The sequence below is a fragment of the Panthera onca genome, chromosome B3 (assembly GCF_046562875.1).
Source record: "Panthera onca isolate mPanOnc1 chromosome B3, mPanOnc1 haplotype 2, whole genome shotgun sequence".
Classification (NCBI taxonomy): domain Eukaryota; kingdom Metazoa; phylum Chordata; class Mammalia; order Carnivora; family Felidae; genus Panthera; species Panthera onca.
This window is the reverse complement of record NC_138344.1, coordinates 6634066-6656084: the sequence shown is the minus strand read 5'-3', so window position 1 is coordinate 6656084 and position 22019 is coordinate 6634066. Positions and strand designations below refer to the sequence as shown.

General features: G+C 45.8%; 1 long non-coding RNA gene across 1 annotated transcript; it reads left to right on the top strand.

The window, feature by feature from the left end:
• Window positions 1-34: 34 nt before the first annotated feature.
• Window positions 35-5421, top strand: LOC132668698 (uncharacterized). Its single transcript, XR_009605704.3, has 2 exons — window positions 35-567; window positions 4943-5421. It is a non-coding gene; the product is annotated as an uncharacterized LOC132668698 (long non-coding RNA).
• Window positions 5422-22019: the final 16598 nt, after the last annotated feature.

The window sequence follows — 22019 nt, the reverse complement described above, 5'->3', positions numbered from 1 at the left end:
CCAGCTCCCCGCATACACCCACGACAGTACATGTGCTTTGAGTAGCCATTGCTTGAGGAAGTGCTTTTGAAAAATTGCACTTAGGTAAGCGGGTGAGTAAATCAGTAAGATGCTGCTTGCCCTCCGACGAGGCCCCTGCTGTACGTCTGGGTGTGCTGTGTGTGCTCAGCTCCCTGGTGTAATCCCGGGAGCTTCCCGGGGCCTCGGGTCGGGGACTCCTGTGTGACCGAACAGACAGTGGCCTCAGCCCCTGCTGTCAGGATGTAGGCTCTTCAGGCAGGTGTTCCGTTTCACCGGGAAAGTTCCAGAAGCTGCTGTCCTCTTCAGCCGTGGCTGGCTGAAATTCCCAAGGGAACGGGGATGCTGTGGGGCGTCCCGTGTACGCGCTGCTTCCAGGCCGGACCCCTAGGACTCTGGGCGGAAGGGTCTCTGTTGCCATGTGACCAGGTCGCCTGCGTGACTCAGTCTGTCAGCCATTCTGGCGAGTTGAAGGACGTTCCGGTGCGTCAGGTCAGCGGGTTCCTCTCACGATGGGGCCACGACTGTCCTCGCAATCTCCAGCGTGTTGTGAGTGCCTACTGTGGGCAGAGGGCTTTTCAGAACTTTAAAAAAATGGAAATCAGGGTCCTTGTTCTCCAAAACATATAGTCTTACGGGAAGGAGGGTGATAACAGGAGTACATGTAAGAAAATAACTAAAATTCTGTTTAATTCCAGCAAAACCAGTCGAGCACTTGTGTGAGGAGTTGTACGATGCGTTGTCAAGGTGCTTTAAAAGAAGTTAGGCTTGGGGCGCCTGGTGGCTCCGTCGATGAAGCGTGGGACTCTTGATTTCAGCGCAGGCCATGATCTCATGGTTCTCGAGTTCCAGCCCCCTGTCGGGCTCTGGGCTGACAGTGGGGAGCCTACTTGGGATTCTCTCTCTTCCCCCCCCCCCGCCCCCACCATCTCTCTGCCCTCTCTGCACTCTCTCTCTCAAAATTAAATAAGTAAACTTAAAAAAAAAAAAAGTTTAAAAAATTAAAGAAGTTAGACTTTTGTCAGGACAATGAGGACAAGGAATGGGACAGTATTGAAAAAATAAGGGTCAATGGTATAAAAGAGGATAAGGTTGTATCTATACTAACCTGGACTCATTTTGCTGTAAATTCTGGTGAGTCAACTCAAACTCACTGAACCCAATGATGGAATAGGTAGGAATGGGCTTCAGGAACAACTCGATCCAGGACTGAAATGCCAGGAAATCGCTCTCTCCCCTTCTCCCAAATCCCCCCAACCTCTGAGACTCTCTCTCTCCATGGCCCACAGAGAAGGGCTTTCTCTGCCCAGCAGGAAAATGGCCCCAGGCAGATCTGGACTCTTACCTTTGACTTTCTACCAAAGAGGAAAAGAATTCTTCCTATCTGGTTTCATTTGAAAGAAGAGAAACAAAAAACAGGAAAGGACTTCATGTGCCCACTTTTCTGCACAGAGTTGGGGGAGGGGGTAATTTTATTGGTAGCCCATCTAGAACCAAATAGTTGGAGTGGGGAGAAATGTCTCCTGAAAGAAAATGGAATGGTGGTCTTGGGAAACACACCAAGGTAAAACCAGTGTAAGTCATGTGATCATTTTTTTTCCGAAATAAGAGTCCACAGTTTTGTTTTTTAAATAATCTCTAGCTTGGGGCGCCTGGGTGGCTCAGTCAGTTAAGCGGCCGACTTCGGCTCAGGTCATGATCTCGCGATCCGTGAGTTCGAGCCCCGCGTCGGGCTCTGTGCTGATGGCTCGGAGCCTGGAGCCTGTTTCAGATTCTGTGTCTCCCTCTCTCTCTGACCCTCCCCCGTTCATGCTCTGTTTCTCCCTGTCTCAAAAATAAATAAATGTTAAAAAAAATTTTTTTTAAATAATCTCTATCCCGAACGTGGGTCTCAAACTCACAATCCTGAGATCCAGAGTTCTATGCCTTACCGGCTGAACCAGTCAGGTGTTACAAGGGTCTACAGTTTTTAGCCAATTGCCAAAGAGATCCCTAACCTAAAGTCTGAGCTATAGAAGTAAACCTAGTGACCACTCAGTTCAACTGTCCCATTTTGTAGGAGGGAATACTGAGGTGCGGAGAGTTTGGGTGATTTGCCTAAGATCACGCAACTATGGTAGGATTTCGTGTGGATTTGGTGTGGGTTGAGGAAGGGGATATGAGAGAAGAAGAGGTCCACACCCGGTCTGAATGTTAGAGTCCGAACAAACGTTGTTTAAATGATGATGGAGTACCGTAACAAGAGGGTTTGGGAGAAACTATACAATGAGGTGAGGCTTATTTTTAAAAAATAGAATTCAAAAAAAACCTCTAAAATCAACAAGGGCCTCTCTGGTTAAGTTCCAAGGCCTCCCAGTGTTTGTAATCTTTGAGGAATTTTTAAGAACGGGTGAGGCCCCACCTGACTGGGCAAATGTTGTTCTGACTTTCCAAAAGAGGAACAAGCATATTCTAAGAAGTGCAGGCTGGCAAACTGGACAAGGCTCCAGTGTGGGCTTGTTAAGAACAGGTTATGCCAGACAAGCCTCGTTTCCATTTTTGAGGAAGTTCTCACCCTGGCAGGTCACTTAGGGGAATACTCTAGACTCCAGGACTCCTGGCGTGTTAAATCTGAAAAGAACCTTTTGGATTTAAAAAGCCAGGGGGTGGCAGGGGTGCCCGGGTGGCTCAGTCGGTGAAGCATCCGGCTTCAGCTCAGTTCATGACCTCACGGTTCATGGGTTCGAGCCCCGTGTCGAGCTCTGTGCTGACAGCTCAGAGCCTGAAGCCTGCTTCGGAGTCTGTGTCTCCTTCTCTCATTGCCTCACCCTTAGCCAGCTTCACTCACCCTTAGCCAGCCAGTCTATCTACTCCAGAGGGCATTTGAGGGTATGATCTAATCTACCGACATTCTTTTATAGAGACTTGGGGGAAAGAAGGGGGGTGGAAGAATCCCTGATTCCCCAGGAAAAGGCAATCTAGCATGGGCCCCTGTCCACCAGGTAAACGCCAGAGAAGCTATAGAAGCAGAGAGCAGCTTGGATTTGAGAAACACACCTCGAAACCTTGAGAGTTCCAAGGAAGACCAGCTAGGGTGTGTAGGGTGGTTGTTTGGGGGATTTGGGACCAGCCTGGGGATAAAACGACCTGATTGATACAGCAGTGGGAGGATAGAATGAAAGAGATGTTTTAATTTTTATTTTATTATTATTTTAATGTTTCTTTTTGAGACAGAGAGCACAAGCAGGGGAGGGGCGCAGAGAGAGGGAGACACGGAATCCGGAGCAGGCTCCAGGGTCTGAGTTGTCAGCACAGAACCCGATGCGGGGCTCGAACCCGTGAACTGCGAGATCATGACCTGAGCTGACGTCACTCCCTCAACCGACTGTGTCACCCACGTGCCCCTTTTAAGTCTTTCTCTTGCTTCTTCTCCACATCGATTGGGACGGTCATTGACACCCCACCGCCTCTGTGTGACAGAAGCTGGGAGCAATAGTTGGGGTTGCGGGTGTTGGTGGGGTAACATCAGGGCACCCCAGCAGCGCCCCGATAATGAAAACAGGTGTGAAATATTGAAAACAGGTGCACACTGACCAGGTTCCTTCAGATGCTCACTTCTCCCCATTTCTTCCTCTGGCCACCAGGGGGGGTAGCGTCCCACCGGGCACCTTCCCTCCTGCAGCTCTGCTTCTAAGAGTCAAGGGTGAATCCTTGGCTGGAGGCTTTGCTGGGTGGCCCAGCAACAAACCGGGAAGAGAGGACAGGGATCAGTGGTGACTGTGTGGTGCCTGGGGCTCTACGCCTGGCTTTATCCAAGCCTCTCTCCGTAAGTCACAGAGAGGTGCGACATCCCCAAAAGGCACGGACGTCCCCAAAGACAAGAGAACAAGGTTACAAGGGTGCATGGACCAAAATACCAGATACTGGAGGGGTACATCTTCCATTTAAAAAGGGACACACGGGCGCCTGGGTGGCTCAGTGGGTTAAGCGTCCAACTTCGGCTCAGGTCATGATCTCGTGGTTCGTGAGTTCAAGCCCCGCGTCAGGCTCTGTGCTGATGGCTCAGAGCCTGGAGCCTGTTTCAGATTCTGTGTCTCCCCCTCTCTCTGACCCTCCCCCGTTTATGCTCTGTCTCTCTCTGTCTCAAAAATAAATAAACGTTTAAAAAAAATTAAAAAAATAAAAAGGGACACACAGTGGGGGCGCCTGGGTGGCTCAGTCGGTCGAGCATCCGACTTCGGCTCAGGTCATGATCTTACGGTTCGTGAGTTCGAGCCCCGCGTCGGGCTCTGTGCTCAGAGCCTGGAGACTGCTTCAGATTCTGTGTGTGTGTCTCTCTCTCTCTGCTCCTCCCCTGCTCATGCTCCATCTCTCTCTCTCTCTCAAAAAATAAATAAACATTAAAAAAAAATTGTAAAGGAACGCACACATCCAGAAAATGATACCAAATTTATATCACATGAAGCAAAATGAACAAGAATGTAAAATAACAGGGGCACCTGGGTGGCTCAGTCAGTTGAGCATCTGATTTCAGCTCAGGTCATGATCTCACGGTTTATGAGTTCAAGCCCTCCAGTGGGCTCACTACTGTCAGCCCAGAGCCTGCTTTGGATCCTCTGTCTCCCTCTCTCTCTCTCTGCCCCTCCCCTGCTCATGCATTCTCTCTCAAAAATAAACCTAAAAAGAAAAGAATTTAAAGCAACCATCTTCATAACATTAGGAGAGAATCTTAGTACATGGGGTGGTTATAAAATATGTACATAAATTCTTTGATAAGCCTCTTTTGAAAAGGTGATTAATTCTTTCCTTGAGCGTGGGCTGAATGTACTGACTCACTGCTTATAAATAGACTGTAATGGAAGGGATGATGTGTGACTTCAGGACTGGGTCATAAAGGCACCATGGGTTCTTCCTTTCTCTCACACTCTTGAACCACTTGTTCTAGGAAAAGGCATCTGTCACGTCATGCGGACACTCAAGGAGCCCCATGGCAAGGTCCATGTAGTGAGGAACTCAGCCCTCCTTAACAGCAGCCAGGAAAAAACTGAGGCCTCCCGCCATTGGCCACTGAATGGACAATCTTGGAAACAGATCCCTCACCCCCAGTCAGGTCTTCAGATACTGTAGCCCTGGCTAACGTCTTTGACTGCAACCTGATGAGAGATTATGAGCCAGAACCACCCAGCCAAGCTGCTCCTAGATTTCTGACCCGCAGAAGCAACTATGACAAAAAGGCAGAGTTCTAGAAGATTGAAAACGCAAAATTAGAAAGCTTGGATTATAGAGAACTCTACAACCCAAATCAGAGGGTACACACATATGGGCACATAGGCACTTTCGAGCACGTGTGGGATGTTTACAAAATGTTTCCTGTGTACGAAGCCAAGGAAGGAAACTTTAATAAACACCAGAGAATAAGATTCACACAGACTATGTTCTCTGAGCAATAACAATTATAATGGGGGGGGGGGGTGGAATGGGGGAACTGTTTTGGTTTTGTTTTTAGATAAATTGAATTCAAAGAAAGAAGGGAAGGAAAGAAGGAAGGAAAAAAAGAATGAGAGAGGAGAAAGAGAAAGAGGAAAGGAAGGAAGGAAGAAAAAGAAAGAAAGGGAGAGAGAACGGGAGGGGAGGAGGAAGGAAGGAAGGAAGGAAGGAAGGAAGGAAGGAAGGAAGGAAAGACATCTCTTTTATCACATTCCAACAATGTGATGTCATGGAAGGTGCCAGACTTTTATGGACCCCATCCTTCTGGCCACAGTTGATTGGTCTGGGGTGGGAACTGACCCAGATGGCCAGCCAATCAGCACCTTTCCCAGGAGTTTTTGAATTTCAGAGCAAGCAGAGCTGGTCTTTCTAGGGTGCACATGCAGTGAAAGAGAATGAAATTCATAATCAGACAGAAGCAGAGAAAAGGATGGTGAGAGTTCGGGTGGTTTTTCAAATCCTTGGTTGCAGTTATTCTAAGTCCCAGCTGCCCCTTTGACCTTCTTAGAGTTTGACTATGTGAGGTACCTCTACACCTTTCCAATCCTCCTTTTGTCTAACCTATTTACAGAACAAAAATAAAAACAAAACATGCCTTTAAAAATAGAGTACCTTAAGGGGCCTGGGTGGCTCAGTGGGTAAAGCGTCCAACTCTTGATTTTGGCTCAGGTCACCATCTCATGGTTCGTGGGTTCGAGCCCTGAGTCGGGCTCTGCGCTGACGGTGTGGAGCCTGCTCAGGATTTTGTCTCCCTCTCTCTCTCTCTGCCCCTCCCCCACCATGAATGAAATAAATACATACATACTTTTTTAAAAAACAGAGTACCTTTCCTGGCTGCATCAAAGACCTGGCAGCAAGGATTTGATGCCCTGTGCTGGTTCTGAGATAGACAGGGTTATGTGCAAAGACCAGGGAGAAACTTGTAAAAAAACAAAAAAAAAAAAATCACAAAATGATTAAAAATCTCATATGTTTGGAAACAATAACCTACTATTTTAACACTCTTGGGTTATATATATATATATATATATATATATATATATATATATATATATATATATACACACACACACACATACATATATATGTATGTATGAAATTATAATATTTAGAACTAAATGACAATGAAAGCATTACATGTCAAACTCTGAACGGCATTGTTGAAACAGTGGTTGGAGACATAAATATATAGCTTTACTTACATTTACCACAGGACAAGAAAGATTTAAATGAGTAAACAGGGGTGCCTGGGTGGCTTAGTCAGTTAAGCATCCAACTCATGGTTTCAGCTCAGGTCATGATCTCACAGTTAATGGGACAGAGCCCCTAGTCGGGCTCTGTGCTGACGGTGTGGAGCTTGCTTGGGATTCTCTCTCTCTCTCCCTCTCTGGTCCTCCCACATCAATCAATCTCTCTCTCTCTCTCTCTCTCTCTCTCTCTCTCTCTCTCTGAATAAATAGACTTTAAAATAAATGAGTAAACATTTAGCTCAAGAAGTCGGAGAGCCAGCAATTGAGCAGACCTAAAGAAACAAGAAATAAAAGTAAAATTTTTGTCAAGATTGTATTTTTAAGTAGTCTCCGTACCCACTGTGGGGCTTGAACAGGACCCCAAGATCAAAAGTTGCACGCTCCACTGACTGAGTCAGCCAGGTGCCCCAAAATAAGCGTAAAACTTTTCATGAAATAGATGACGAAAGAAATACAGAGAATCAGTGAAAGCAAAATTTGGTTCTTTGAAAATATGTACAATTAACACTTGAACAGCACAGAATTGAAACGTGTGGGTCCACTTAAATGCAGATTTTTTTTTGTAAATACAATACTGTAAGTGTATTTTCCTTATGATTTTCTTAGGAACATTTTCTTTTTGCCCAGCTTATTTTATTGTAAGGATATAGTATATAATACATGTAACATACAAAAAAATGTGTTAATCGACTGTTTGGGTTATCAGGAAGCCTTCCAGCCAACAGTAGGCTATTTGTAGTTAAGTTTTGGGCAAGTCAAAAATTGTTCTTGGATTTCCACTGCTCGGGGGGTTGGCATCCCCTAATCCCTACATTGTTCAAGGGTCAAATGTATTAGTAAGAGAGACCTATGAGCTTATCAAGAGAAAAGATACAAATAAATAAACAGCTACAGGCAGGCACCATAGATATGCTTTTAAAAATAAGCCCAGGGGCGCCTGGGAGGTTCAGTTTGTAGAACATTAAGAATACGACTCTTGGGGTGCCTGGGTGGCTCAGCTGGTAAGCGTCTGACTTTAGCTCAGGTCATGATCTCCCAGTTTGTGGGTTTGAGCCCCGCATCAGGCTCTGTGCTGACAGCTGACGGGTTCGAGCCTGGAGCCTGCTTCAGATTCTGTGTCACCCTTCTCCCTCTCTCTCTGCCCCTCCCGCACTCGTTCTCTCTCTCTCTCTCTCTCTCTCTCTCTCTCTCAAAAATAAATAAAACATTTTTAAAAAATTAAAGGATACAACTCTTGATCTCGGGGTTGTGGGTTCGAGCCCCACATTGGGCATAGAGATTACTTAAAAATAAAATCTTAAAAAAATAAAAATGAAAATAAACCCACATATGTATAAGAACTCAATATATAGTAAGTAATCACCACATATCAATGCAGAAAGAACAGAGTATTTAATGAATTTTGCTGGGAAAACGGACTCCCTATATAGAGGAAAATAAGATTGCATTGTTCCCTAACACTACATATAAAGCTGGAAATCCAATGGGTTTGATACCTAAATTTGAAATGGAAATAATAAAGCATAAAAATGATAATATAGGGGAATTCAGGGGTTGGGGGGAATTTGTAAAACTCTAAAGGCATATCCATAGGCAAAAATATGGACAGATTTGATCATATGAAATTAAGGATTTTGATTCAACGAGAGACATCGTGAAGAAAGTTAACAGACATATCTCAGACTGGTAAACCACATCCAATCTCAAAGGCCAAAAGGTTAACCTTAAATATATAAAAATTCCTTCTAATCAGGCAAAAAAAAAAAAAATCCTCTGAGAACTTGAAAGGAAAAATGAACAAAAGTTGTAAATAGATCTTTCTCAGAAATTAGCAAACATTAAAAGAAATGTTCAAACATATTAGTAATTGAAGACATAGAAAATTAAAACAAGACTACACATTCCTCACATTCCCATCAGAAGGGCAAAAATTAGAAAACAGGGTAAATGCATTGGCTGAGAAGAACGGCTATTGGCTTCCTCGTTGACAGAAATTCATTCTATCCTACAAGGGCCAACGAGTGGACCCAGGCCAGCCTGGAGCCTCTTGCTGCAAAGCTGGGTCCTCAGTCTCACCCCATTCAACCTCGTGTCAGTGACCTAGATGAAGATACAGATCACACTAGGAGGGAAGCTAAGATCTGGGGGATGGCATCATGCTTCCAAGGATCTCCACAGGCTAGCTAGACCAATGGCGGAAGTGTGGTCCTCAGACTAGCACCATCAGTATCACCTGGGAACTTGCTAGAAATGCAAATTCCTGACTTAATGAAGCAATTCTAGGAATGCGGCCCAGAAATCTGTGGGGGTTTTGTTTCTTCTTTTGTTCGCTTTTTTGTGTTTGTTTTATTTTAGAGAAAGAGAGCAAGTGGGGGAGAGAGAAAATCTTAAGCAGGCTCCACACTCAGCATGGAGCCCGACATGGGGCTTGACCCCACAACCCTGGGATCACGACCAGAGCCGAAATCGAGAATGGGACACTCAACTGACTGAGCCACCCAGGCACCCCAGCAATCTGTGTCTGAATAAGCCCTTCGGGTGGCTCTGGTGCCCACGAGAGTTTGAAACCAAAGTTTTAGACCAATGGGCCAACACCAACAGCATCCTACTCAACAAGAATAAATGTAAATCTCCTCCCTCACTCCACCCATTCGTCCACACCCAAAAAAGAAAAAAAAATTATAAACAAGGGACATAAATAATTTCATAGCCCTTGTAAAAAAAGGTTTAGAAATTTTATTATCTATCTATCTACCTACCTTAGCAGGCTCCATGCCCAAGATGGGACTCCAACTCACACCCTGAGGTCAAGAGTGCCATGCTCTACTGACTGAGTCAGCCAGGCACCCCAAAGCTTAAAAGTTTTAGAGGGTTTGTTTTCATTTGTTTGTTTGTTTTACTATTATTTACTATTATTACCCCAAAATGAACTATCAGTGTATGATGCAGCCTTCCAAAAAGCCAACCTATTGAAGAGCATCTTAATTACTTCCGAGTTTTGGCGATTATGAATAAAGCTACTATAAACATCTTTGTGCGGCGTTTTGGGTGGACAGAAATTGTCAGTTCATCTGAGTACATACCAAGAAGCACAATTACTGGATCGTATGGTTAGGGTATGTTTAGTTTTGCGAGAAACTGCCAAACTGCCTTCCAGAGTGGCTGTACCATTTTGCATTCCCACCAGCCATGAATCAGAGTCTCTGTTGCCCCACATACTCATCAGCATGTGATGCTGTCAGTGTCCCAGATTTGGGCCATTCAAATAGTATCTCGTTGTGTGGCGCTTTTTAAAAAATATTTTCTTAAAGGGGTGCCTGGGTGGCTCTGTTGGGCTTCCGACTTTGGCTCAGGTCATGATCTCACAGTTCGTGGGTTCGAGCCCCATGTTGGGCTCTGTGCTGACAGCCCGGAGCCTGGAGCCTGCTTCGCATTCCGTGTCTCCCTCTCTCTCTGTCCCTCCCCTGCTCTCACACTGTATCTGTGTCTCTCAAAAATAAAAAATATATATGTATATATATACACATATATAATTTTTATATATGCACATATATAATTTATTTATATATATGTACATATATATTAAGTTTTATATATTTAAGTCCTCTCTACACCCAACATGAGCCTTGAACTCACAACCCCGAAATCCAGAGTCACACGATCCCCCATATGAACCAGCCAGGTGCCCCTCGTTGATGTTTTAAAATGCAATTCACTCATGACATGTGATGTGAAGCATCTTTTCATATGTTTATTTGCCATCTGTAGATCTTTGGGGAGACGTCTTTTCAAATCTTTTGCCCATTTTCAAGTCAGGCTGTTTGTTTTTGGATTGTTGAGTTTTAAGAGTTCTTTGTACATTTTGGATAATGGCCCTTTATCAGAACTGCCTTCTGTAAATATTTTCTTCCAGCCTGTGCCTTGTCGTCTCTTCCCCTCAGCAGTGTCTTTCACAGAGTAGAAGCGTTTACATCTAATGAAATCGAAGCTATCGATGATTTCTTTAACGTATTGTACTTTCGGAGTTATATTTAAAAAATCGTCACCATGCCCAAGGTCATCTAGATTTTCTCCTGTGGCATTTTCTAGGGTTTTATAGGTTTGCATTTTACACTCAGGTCTATGATCCATTTGGAGTGAGTTTTTCTGAAGAGTTTGTCTGTGTCAAGATTCAATTTTTTGCATGTTTTCTGGTTGCTCCAGAACCGTTTGTTGAAAAGATGATCTTTCCTTCATTGTATTGCCTTTGCTCCTTTATCGAAGCTAAGTTGACTGTATTTATGAGAATCCGTTTCTGGGCTCTGTGTTCTGATCCACTGATCTACTTGTCCGTTCTTCCACTACTACTGTATGGTCTCCATCACCACGGCTTTATAGTAAGTCTTAAAGTGTCAGCTCTCCGACTTTATTCTTCTCTTCCATATCGTGTGGGCTATTCTGGGTCTTTGCCTCTCCATTTGGCAGTCTTTTCTATGTCTTTGTTATATACGAAACAGCAAAACATCTTACAATTGATGGCACTTTAGATTTGATGAAATATGATAGATTCTTGTGGGTATTTCCAGAGATACCTTGGGCATAGGAAAGCAAATATATTAGTGTATTGTTTTTCCCTCAAGCTTATTTTTAACATCTATATTGTGGGACAGACTTTAAGTCTTTAAAAGGACAGGAGAGAATTTAAAAATACATGGGGATGTCTGCCCCCTAATGGGTGCCGAGGGGAATTTTTCCGTGTCAAAGATGGCCCCCTGTGTAAACAAACATTTATTTCACACCTACTAAGAGCAAGGGTCTGAAGACAGAATTCCTGACCCTGTTAAGCTTGCAATCTAACGGAAAAGATACAAACACATAATAGATTTTGGTTTGATGTGTTCTCTACTACAAATTTATACCAAATGCTGCTAGAGCATAAGTAAGGGAGAAATTAATCCTTCCTAGGGATTAGAGCCAGGCTAGAACTCAGAGTAAGGGCTATCAATTGGAGTCTTGAAATATAAGTGGTGCATAGAGGCAGAGAAAGCAGGAGGAGGGCACTGCAAATAAAGGGGGTGTATGATCAAAACATCAAAGGGGTAAATGCCAAAGGGCATGGTAGGAGCTGAAAAAGACGAGGGTGAGTGTGGAGGTGGTGAAGGAGGAGGAAGAATAAATAGGGAAATTTTGGAAAAGCAAGTTGGAGCCTGTGAATATCTAAATGCTTTTGAATGTTATTCTAAGTGGATTTTAACCAGTAGGCACTGAGTTCCAGTGAATTTTTATTTTTTTAATTTTTATCGTTTTTATTTATTTTTAGTGAGCTCCACATCTAACGTGGGGCTTGAACTCACAACCCTGGGATCAAGAGTCACACACTCTACCAACTGAGCCAGCCAGGCATCCCAAAGATTTTCTAAATCGGGTACAGAAGTGCTCAGATCTGAGCTTTAGAGAGATCCCTCTGGTTGTGGCATGAAGGGTAGACTGAGGAGAGAAAGACCGGAGAGAGTGGTGAGGAAGCTACTAGAAATGCCCAGCTCAGATGATAGGGAAAGTGGCAGAGACTGGCATTTGTCTCCAAAATCCGTTCTTCCCTTCTTGAAGAGAAATAGCATCTCCAAATGTTTGCTGGCTATCCAGAACAAAGACTACATTTCCCAGCCTCCCTTGCAGCAAGTCGTGGCCATGTGATCAAGTTCTAGTCAATGGGATGGAAGCAGAAGTAATGTACTAAATTTCTTGGTGGTCTCATTAAAGGACCACCTGTAAATTCTCCCTGCCAGCTGTAATCTACATGTGATGGCAAGCCATCTGGGACCAAGCTGAGGAGGACAGCTTAGTGATGGCAGAACAATGAGATGTAAGGAGGATAGGTCCTGCCACCATGAAGCTTCCAGACCGGCCTGTATTCCCGGATGGTTATGGTTATGTGACAGGGAAATAAACTCTTATCTTGTTTTAGTCCCTGTTACTTGGAGATCTTGGTTACAGCAGCTGGATTCTGCCTTTCAAATCCAAGAACCGAAAAAGAGGTGGAAGGAACAGGGCACTGAGAGGAAAAAGATGGTTTTGAATTAAGTTCAAAAGCAATTTATGAGGAAACGAGCTGCTGGTAAGGAGTGGGGAAGGCTTTAGCACAACTCTCAGATGTGTCGTTCGGACACTGGAGTGAATAGTAAGTGAGATCGTCAGTTCAGTTGGGGACCCAGAAAAAGAAGGAGGTTTGGGAGAAAAATATAAATTCATATTGGGCTATATTGGGTTGGAGTTGCCTGTGACAGTTCTAGGTAATTTCAATGTGCTTATCTTTGCCGCAAGATTTTTGCAACACGATCAGCCATAAGGCAATTTTGCCATAAAAGATAAAGAAATAACTGTTGGTTTCATCAATTGGTTAACAGTTTGCTTTCACTTCTCCATTGACTCAGTATTCCCATTTTTTAAAAGTAATCTCTTAGAGGCACCTGGGTGGCTCAGTTGGCTAAGTGTCTGATTCTTGGTTTTGGCTCACGTCATGCCCTCACGATTGGTGGGTTTGAGCCCCTGCTCGAGCCCCTGACAGTGCAGAGCCTGCTAGGGATTCTCCCCACCCCTCCCCTGCTCATGCTTGTGTGTGTGCTCTCGCTCGCTCTCTCTCTGGATAAATAAATCATTTTTTTAATTAAAAAAAATAAAAGTAATCTCTCCACCCATTATGGGGCTTGAACTCACAACCCTGAGATCAAGGGTGGAATGCTCCATTGACTGAAATTTGCACAGTGTCACTATTTCAAACAATCATTTCAGTCACAATTGTCTCGCCTACTAGACTGTAAACTCTATGAGGGCCTGGGCCCAGTCTGTGTTTGACCACATTTATCCCTAATGTTGGGCACGTAATGACATTCAGTAAGTATCTGTTAGATGGATGGGTAGATATATGGATGGATGGATAGAAATTTTCATTTAAGGGATTTGTGCTAATTTTGGCAAATTTATTAAAAAAATAATTTTGAAGAAATGTTTTCTCAAGCAAACGAAAAGCTGGTCCCCATTTTTATATTATATAAATCTTAGCCCTCATAATGGTCTATGCAGTGGTGCAGAGCATGGAACCAACATTTCCCATAGAACTTTGAAATGTCTATCAATGGACATTTGACAATATGCCAAGGACAAACGACAGTGTGGAAGGCTTTCCCAACATAACACAAAGCTCAGTTACAAGGATGCATCCTAGTATTTGGAAACTGATACCTCTCTAATAAAGGAAATATTTTTAGTGACTAAAGAAAAAGCGTGATGCTGAATGAGGAAGACAAATCAACAAGCCAAAGGAAAAAAAATAATACTGTGCAGGAGAGACTTTGAAGAAAAGTGCTTAGGTGCAATACACACACACACACACACACACACACACACACACACACACACACAAATCAGTTATTTGCATAGTATTGCCATGAATCTACGCTATACATTTGGAATGTATTCAAATATTTTGTATTTCCCAATTGTCTTTTTGATTTTGTTTATTTTTAATGTTTCATTTGTTGTTCATTTTTCACATTTCATTATGTCCTTTTTAATGAATATCTCTTTTATTTTTTGTAACTTGATGTTTTATGGCAAAATTGCCCTACAGCCAATTAGTTATGCAGCAAAGATGCAGACAGAATACCAGACATGGCCTGTGGCATAAGCCTAAAGTGATGTGGATACACACATGCAGAGCTCAAGAGACGGGTCTAAAAATTTGGTCTAAAAATTGGGTGTCTGGATGTACAGGTGGATGTGAAGCCATGAGAATGCCTCGTGAGAGTCTATTGAATAACAAAAAGGCCAAGGATAGAGAAGCCTGAATGTATCAAATGTATTCAGCTGCAGGCAACAGAAAACCTTTCACTGGCTTAAACAAACAGGGGTTTACTTTTCTTACATAATAAACAGTTTGGAGGGTTAGTTGAAGTCTCCCAGGGATGCCAGCAAGGATCTCCATAATCTTCTTGGCTTTCCCTCATGCTTCTTTCTTCATGGTCACACAACAGCTGCTGTGGCTCCAGATATCACAACCATGTTCAAGGTGAGAAAGAAGAAAGCAGAAGCTTTCCCGTGAGCCTTCAGCAGACATTTCTGTATATGTCTCATATGTCAGAAATCTGTCACGTGGTCACCTTCAACTACCTCTGTAGTGGAAACAGCAGGCAAGAAATAAGTGGGAACCTCTGTTGGTCTAGCCAGCGAACAGTGTCTGAGGGACCCCTCTTAAGGGATATTGAAGGTAGAGATCCTACTGAAGACTGAAGAAGACCTTGAGCCTCGTTCTTGTCATGCTTCTTTCCCCCTCAAGACCTTTCTCCTCTGCTTGGAAGTTCCACTTCCTTCTCCTCACCTAGTTAACCCCTACTTATGCATCTAGCCTCCCACAGCCCTTTGTAGGGAGAGCAGAGCCCCTGACCCTCGGCTGGCCGGGTCAAACCCCATAATACGGGCTGTCAGGACACCGGGCGCCTCTATTGGTAGCATTGGTCATATTTGCAGGTTCACTGTTTCTTTCAAACGATCGTTTGAGTCACAATTGTCTCTGCTACTAGACTGTAAACTCTACGAGGGCCCGGTCTGTGTCTGACCACATTTATCCCCAGGGTTGGGCATGCAATGATATTAAATATCTGTTGGATGGTCGGATAGATAGTTGGGTGGATGGATGGACGGGTGGATGGGTGGATAGAATTTTTCACTTAAGGGATTCGTGCTAATTTTGGCAAATTTATAAAAAAAAATAATTTTAAAGAAAGTTTTTCTCAACAAGACATGAGTATATTTTTTCTGAAACCTCAATTTGCTGAAAATTAAGCGTTACAGGGTAGTTTAGGCCTCTTAGAATATATTTTTCTTTTACTTATATTCATGAAGAGTGTATTATTGGATACATTTATTAATACATTCATAAGAAGCGTATATTCATATTCATTGAAAATACTAAAGAGGGGCACCTGGGTAGCTTAGTAGGTTAGGTATCAGACTCTTGATTTTGGCTCAGGTCATGATCTCACAGTTGATGAGATCAAGCCCCGTGTCGGGCTCCACGCTGTTAGCACAGAGCCTGCTTGGGATTCTCTTTCTGTCTCTCTCTCTCTCTCTCTCTCTCTCAAAATAAATAAACATTAAAAAAATTAAAGAAAAATTTTAAGTGAGCAAATCAGACTATTCAGTAAATTTAACAAACTGACCTTTCTGTTTCCAGCATCAGTCGCTCTTTGAAGCATTTCGGAAGGGAAGGCATGGAGGGAGAAGAAGGGCAGTAGCTTGAGGGGAAAGCAAGGCTGAGGAAGCTGTTGGGGACAGCTGTGATGCAAGTGGATTATTGGATAAAAGTGACAATTCAGGGGCACCTGGGTGGCTCAGTCGGTTGAGTGTCCGACTTTGGCTCCGGTCATGATCTCGTGGTTCATGGGTTCGAGCCCCACGTCCGGCTCTGTGCTGACAGCTTGAGCCTGGAAGCTGCTTCGGATTCTGTGTCTCCCTCTCTCTCCACCCCTCCCCTACTTTCCCTCTCTCTCCACCCCTCCCCTACTTTCCCTCTCTCTCCCTCTCCCCCCCTCCCCAAAATAAATAAACATTAAAATATTTTTTTAAAAAAGGGGGGGACAATTCAGTGAAGAGAGAGAGAATGGCTCAGGGGAGAGAGAGGCAATTGGTTGGAGCAAGGATTTGGTGGGGGCTGGAGGGGGGGCTGGCGGGGAGCGCGTCAAGAGCACAAGGGGTGAAACTCAGAAAAACTGAGCGGAGGTCGACTACCACTTTGCTGGCTCCCGGTGTCCATGCCTGTGTGTGGTCCCCCTACCCTGACTCTGGGCTTGGCCAAGAGACCAGCTTTGGCCAATGGGGCGTTAGCAAGAAGAGGCCAGAAGAGGCATGAAAGGTGTTTGCACCCTGGGCTTGTCCTCTTGGGGTGCTCCCTCTTGGAACCCAGTTGTCAGGCTGCAGACGTTTGACTTAGCTGCACGGGGAGGCCGCAGAGGAGGGCGCCTGGGCTGACGGCCCCAGCTGAGCCCCCAGCCGACAGCCAGCATCGGTTTCCAGCCCAGTGAGTGAGCCTCCTGGGACTGCATCCTGCGGCCTCCGTGGAGCGGCCCCAAATGATGCCACGTGGAGCAGAGAGGAGCTGTCCCTGCCGTAAGCAAATGGGAATTTTGTGATTTTAAGCCAACAACGTTTTAGAGTGGTTTGCAAGGGCACAGAAAGAATTGACTTTTCTGAGTTTGGGCTTGAATTCTGCTTTATTATGATTTATTGATTATATACTTATGGTAATTCTGTTTAGGCTCAACAGCATTGACCTGGCAGGACCACTTAAGACTTCAAGACTCCTGGAACTCCCTTGGTACCTGGGCCTCATGCAGTGGCTTCTAGTGCAGAAAGTTAAAGGTCAGGCTACCTGCGTGTGAATCCAGCCTCGGCCGTTGATTGGCTGTGAGATCTGGGTCAAGCCCGTGCCTCTGTCAGGGCTTCTGGGTAGATGTCGCTAAGGAGAAAAGAGGCTTCTGGGTAGACGTCACTAAGGAGAAAAGAGGTCACCAAGCAGAACGCTGAGGCATGCGGGGTGGAGCCGGGGCAGGGGCCAGTGCCCGCTGGGGAAGCGACTCTGCCCTCGGCCTGCTCCGCTGACCATGCATGACACCCTGCCTCCATCAACAGGGCTCGCCTCCCCCAGACCCTCCGTAAGGGGCGGACAAGCAGAGACAGAGGTTGGTGGCAGTGAGGTGGTCACAGCATAAGGGACCTGAGACCTGGAAGGGCACAAGCATCTTCCCCTATCTGGAATCAGAGACACAGCTGGGGGTGGGGCTAGGAGGGGTCCCCTAGGATGTTTGATTGGGCGGGGAGCCCATCATCATCATCATCACCAACATTGTTGACAACACTGAGGCATAACTGTGCCAGGTACCAGTCTAAGCCCCTTACAGGTATTAACTCATCTGCACACCTACTTTATTATTTTTTTAAGTGTATTTATTTGTTTTGATAGAGAAGGAGAGAGCATGAGTGGGGGAGGGACAGAGAGAGAGGGAGACACAGAATCCGAAGCAGGCTCCAGGCTCCGAGCTGTCAGCACAGAGCCCAAGGCGGGGCTCGAACTCACGAACCACAAGATCATGCCCTGAGCTGAAGTCGGTTGCTTAATCAACTGAGCCACCCAGGCGCCCCCATCTGCATGTCTTCTTTAGGAAAATGTCCATTCATATTTTCTGCCCATTTTGGTTGGATTATTCATTTTTGGGGTGTTGAGTTGTATCAGTTCTTTGTATATTTTGGAGACTAGCCCTTTATCAGATCTATCGTTTGCAAATATCTTCTTCCATTCGTAGGTCGCCTTTTAGTTTTATTGCTCATTTCCTCCACAGCATACACCTAAATCCTTACACTGAATGCCACCTCCTCCATGCAGACTTCCTGCTTGCTCCCCTCCTGGAAATGTATCCCTTCCTTCTTAACTTGCCTAGACTCGTTGGTTTTCCCACTCTCATTCCGGGGCTTGCCATGATCTGCTTTTGTGTCTGTGCTGACCATTGGGATGCAAGTCAGGGCTCTTTCCAACATCATCAGGGTGGCCAGGAAACAGCGAGTGACACAGCTGTGGACAAATAGCGGTAGGACCTGGAGTCCCTGAGAAGGAGACAGTCCACCCTGCCTGGGCTATTCCTGGCACCCTAAATCAAGGCGTGTTTGCTCTCGGTGAAAGAGTTGAGGTCAGGGGCAATCTACGAGGTTGGGAGAAATATTTCAATATATTTATTGATGAGTTTTTTTTTCCCCTCTTCCTTGCACTGTGATTTTTGCCATCCCTCCAAATGTACAGGCAGTGAGCTCATTGTCTCTGGGCAGGGCTATTGCAGGACAGAAAACAAAATCACCCACTAAATACCAGCTCCCTTTCTGGACTGTTTCCATAGGTCTATCTAAGTCCTCAAGGTTGAGAAGGTTTCCAGGGGCAGACAAAACGTCTTGGAGAAAGGTGAAGGCAGCTGGGTGTCCCCTCCCCTCGGACGCTAGGCCTGGGTGGAGGGAGAGGTCACGGGTCCCAGGAGCAGCACAGACCTGGCCTGGCTCCCTGCCAGGACTCAGAAGCTTCATGTGCAACCGCAGGGAAGGATGGCAAGAGAGTGTGTCCGGGTGGGGGAGCCAGTTTAGGTGGAATTTTCAGAGTTTGGGGACATAGGGACCAGAGGGCAGGGACTATGGGCATCTCAGCAGTAACCATGTGACATTCGTCCAACGAGATGTCTTGGCCCAGTCTAAGATTTGGGGGCTGGAGTGCACAACAGCACGGGGGCTAGGAAGTAGGAAACTCATCCCCAAGAAGAACCGGAATTCAGTTTCCCCCCCATTCGGCCGAATAGTTGATTTATGAAAAACGAAGTTCAATCTCACGTGCACCTGAGTTCTCTGAGATTGCTACCCGGCACACCTGTTATTACATGTGAGTCCTGGGGATCCAATCTGTTCCTGTTCCCAGAAAATTCACTGGGTCCCATCTGCTGGGGTAGGAGGTGGAGAGGAGGGGTTAGCTTTCCCTGAGACACCAGATGACAGTTCCCCAGGGAGTTAATCCTGCCACTTGCCCAGTTCCCTGAGCCTCGTGAGTCAGGGAGCTTGGGGGAGCATGCTGCAGTGGCCAGGAGAAGACTGAGGGAAAGGAGGCTGGGGGGGGGATTTTCAATCCATTTCAGGGTTACCTACTGAGCATCTGTGATGTGCCAAGTCCTAGGCTAGGCACTGGGGGATAAGTAAAAGAAAGAATGCAAGAAAGCATTGTGTTGGAGCCTGGCATACAGTAGGTGCTTCATAAATGCTCATTCATAAGAGCTCTCGTGCTCTTCCTTGGAAAGATACAAGATGAAGAAAATACAGTTTCATCCTCAAGGATCTGAAGATCCTGTAAGAGGCCAGGACCCTTTTGCACATTCCTCAGACTCAGACAGAGCACAGTAAGCAATGCAGCCCAGGCCCGAAGATCCAGGGACTCAAGGGAGGGAGAGAGATGTGATGGAGACTTTGCAGAAGAGGGCTCGACCATATGAGGGTTGAATGTGTACACAGGAGAGGTGGGAGACGAGGAGGGGGACAGGGGAACGGACTCATGGGAAGCTGTCGGGAGACAGGGCCACAAGAGAACACATTCTGGCAGTCCCTAACCTCCGGAGTGAAAGTTCATGTGCAAATCAGTTGCTTGGAATTTGGAATGCATTTTCCCATGGGAACAATACCATAAATGGAGGCTAGGTTCTCAGGCAACAGGATGGAAACTGACTTGCCCATACTGTTATTCAGCTAGATTACTCAAGCCGGTCCCCAGACCAGGGCTCAGAGAGGTGGGAGCCCTGTGGCCGAACTCCTTTCTTGGGGGGGGGGGGGGGGGGGTGCTGGACCTGCCTTAGGCCGAGGGCTTCTTGTCTGGGCTTTGGTGTGGTTCAGGAAGGGATTCAACTTGAAAAGGCCTAAGGTTAGTCTTTAGTGTATTTGATAACAAAGCTATCTGCTCACATACATTTATAATCCTATTAAAGGACGAGTTCGCAGGAAGAAGAGGTGAAGAAAATTCTAAATTGCTACCAAATCAGCAGCCGGACCTGTCTCGGAATTTCACAGTTTCTGTTTGATGTAAATGCTTCCTCATTCCTAATCCAGCGTGACGGTGTCCTATGAAAAGAAGGAATTTTGGACGCAAACACCCACACGGGGAGAACGCCACACGAGACGACGGTGTCTATGAGGCAAGGAGTTCTCAGGATTGCCAGCAAATCACCCAAAGAGGCACGGCCGAGACGCTCCCTCACGGCCCTCAGAAAAAAACCATCCTGCTGACACCTTCACCTCAAACTTCCGGCCCCCAGATAGTAACGTAGCGTATTTCTGTTAAGGTTGTGGTACTTCGCCACGGCTGTTCCAGAAAAGGAGCCCAGCCATTTCTGTGGTCAGAGACAACGTACGACCTGACCCCACCACCTGTGTTACAGCTGGGCCAGGACCTCCCACAAAGCCAGCCACCTGCAGGACCAGTGCCGTCCGACACGGCCTGCTCCGAGATCTGTGCCCCGCACGTGCCCCCAATACCAGCCGCCCAAGCAGACTGGCTTTCTTGAAGGGTTTAAAGGAAGTGCCAGAGGGGTGGGGGTGGGGCGCCCCATTGGGCTCAGTGGGTAGAGCATGCGACTTTTGATCTCAGGGTTGTGAGTTCGAGCCCCATGTTGGGTGTAGAGATTACTAAAAAAATTGTTTTAAATTAAGTGTATTTATTTATTTTGAGAAAGACTGAGACAGTGCTAGGAGGGCAGGGGCAGAGAGAGGGGGAGAGGGAGAATCCCAAGCAGGCTCCACACTATGAGTGCAGAGCCCCATGCGGGGCTCGGACTCAGGAACTGGGAGATCACGACCGGAGCCGAAGTCAGACACTTAACCAACTGAGCCTGGCAGGTGTCCCTGATTTTCGCTTTTGATTTAAATATTGTAAGTGGAGGCGGGGAATCCCTATATGCATTTTTGCAAGTTTGTATCTCCCCGGGAAAATAACTCACAAACCCGTTAATATCATTCACCTCAGGAGGTGATTGATGTTGGAGGTATCTGACTAGTTACAATGATGTGTGTGACATTGCAACTTGAATAATGTAGTAGAAGATGTTTTAAGAAGTAACAGGGAAAAGAGAACGCCATGCCCCAGTGCAGGGACTGTGGTAGGAATTTGAATGTTTAATCCTTTCAGAGACCCTTGCAGGACAGTGCCTTTAAAAAAAACAAAAAACAAAAAACAAAACAAAAAAAAACACAGACAGATCCAGCAATGCCCCTTACTACTGCTTGACCTTGAGCAGTTCATTAATTGCCGCATGCCTCAGTTTCCTTGTCTATAAAATGGGGATGGTAGCAATCTCTACCTGTCAGGGTTGACGTGAGGGCAATGCCAGGAAAGACAGCAAATAGGCATGAACATTTTTGCACGCTCTTAATCCAGTTTAATCTACAATTGGTACAATTGAAAACAATGTTCAGTGAAGGGGGAAAGACCTGTTTAATCCCCTCGGCAGCCGCGTGAGTTCTGCTTCAGAGGCTGCCCCCAGATTAGCTCTTCTGAGCTCCTCACAGCTAATCCCCTTCGTGCATCATATTGGCACTTGGCGTGGGGGTGGTATCTGGGGATGGGGGGAGGAGGGGTTACGCAGGGGCCATGGGGAGGTTGGGGGCCGCATTCCTTGGAACCTTCCAGGATTGATTTTCACCATTAGCAAACAGCTGAGAGTTCCCTGGGGAGCATCAAAGAGG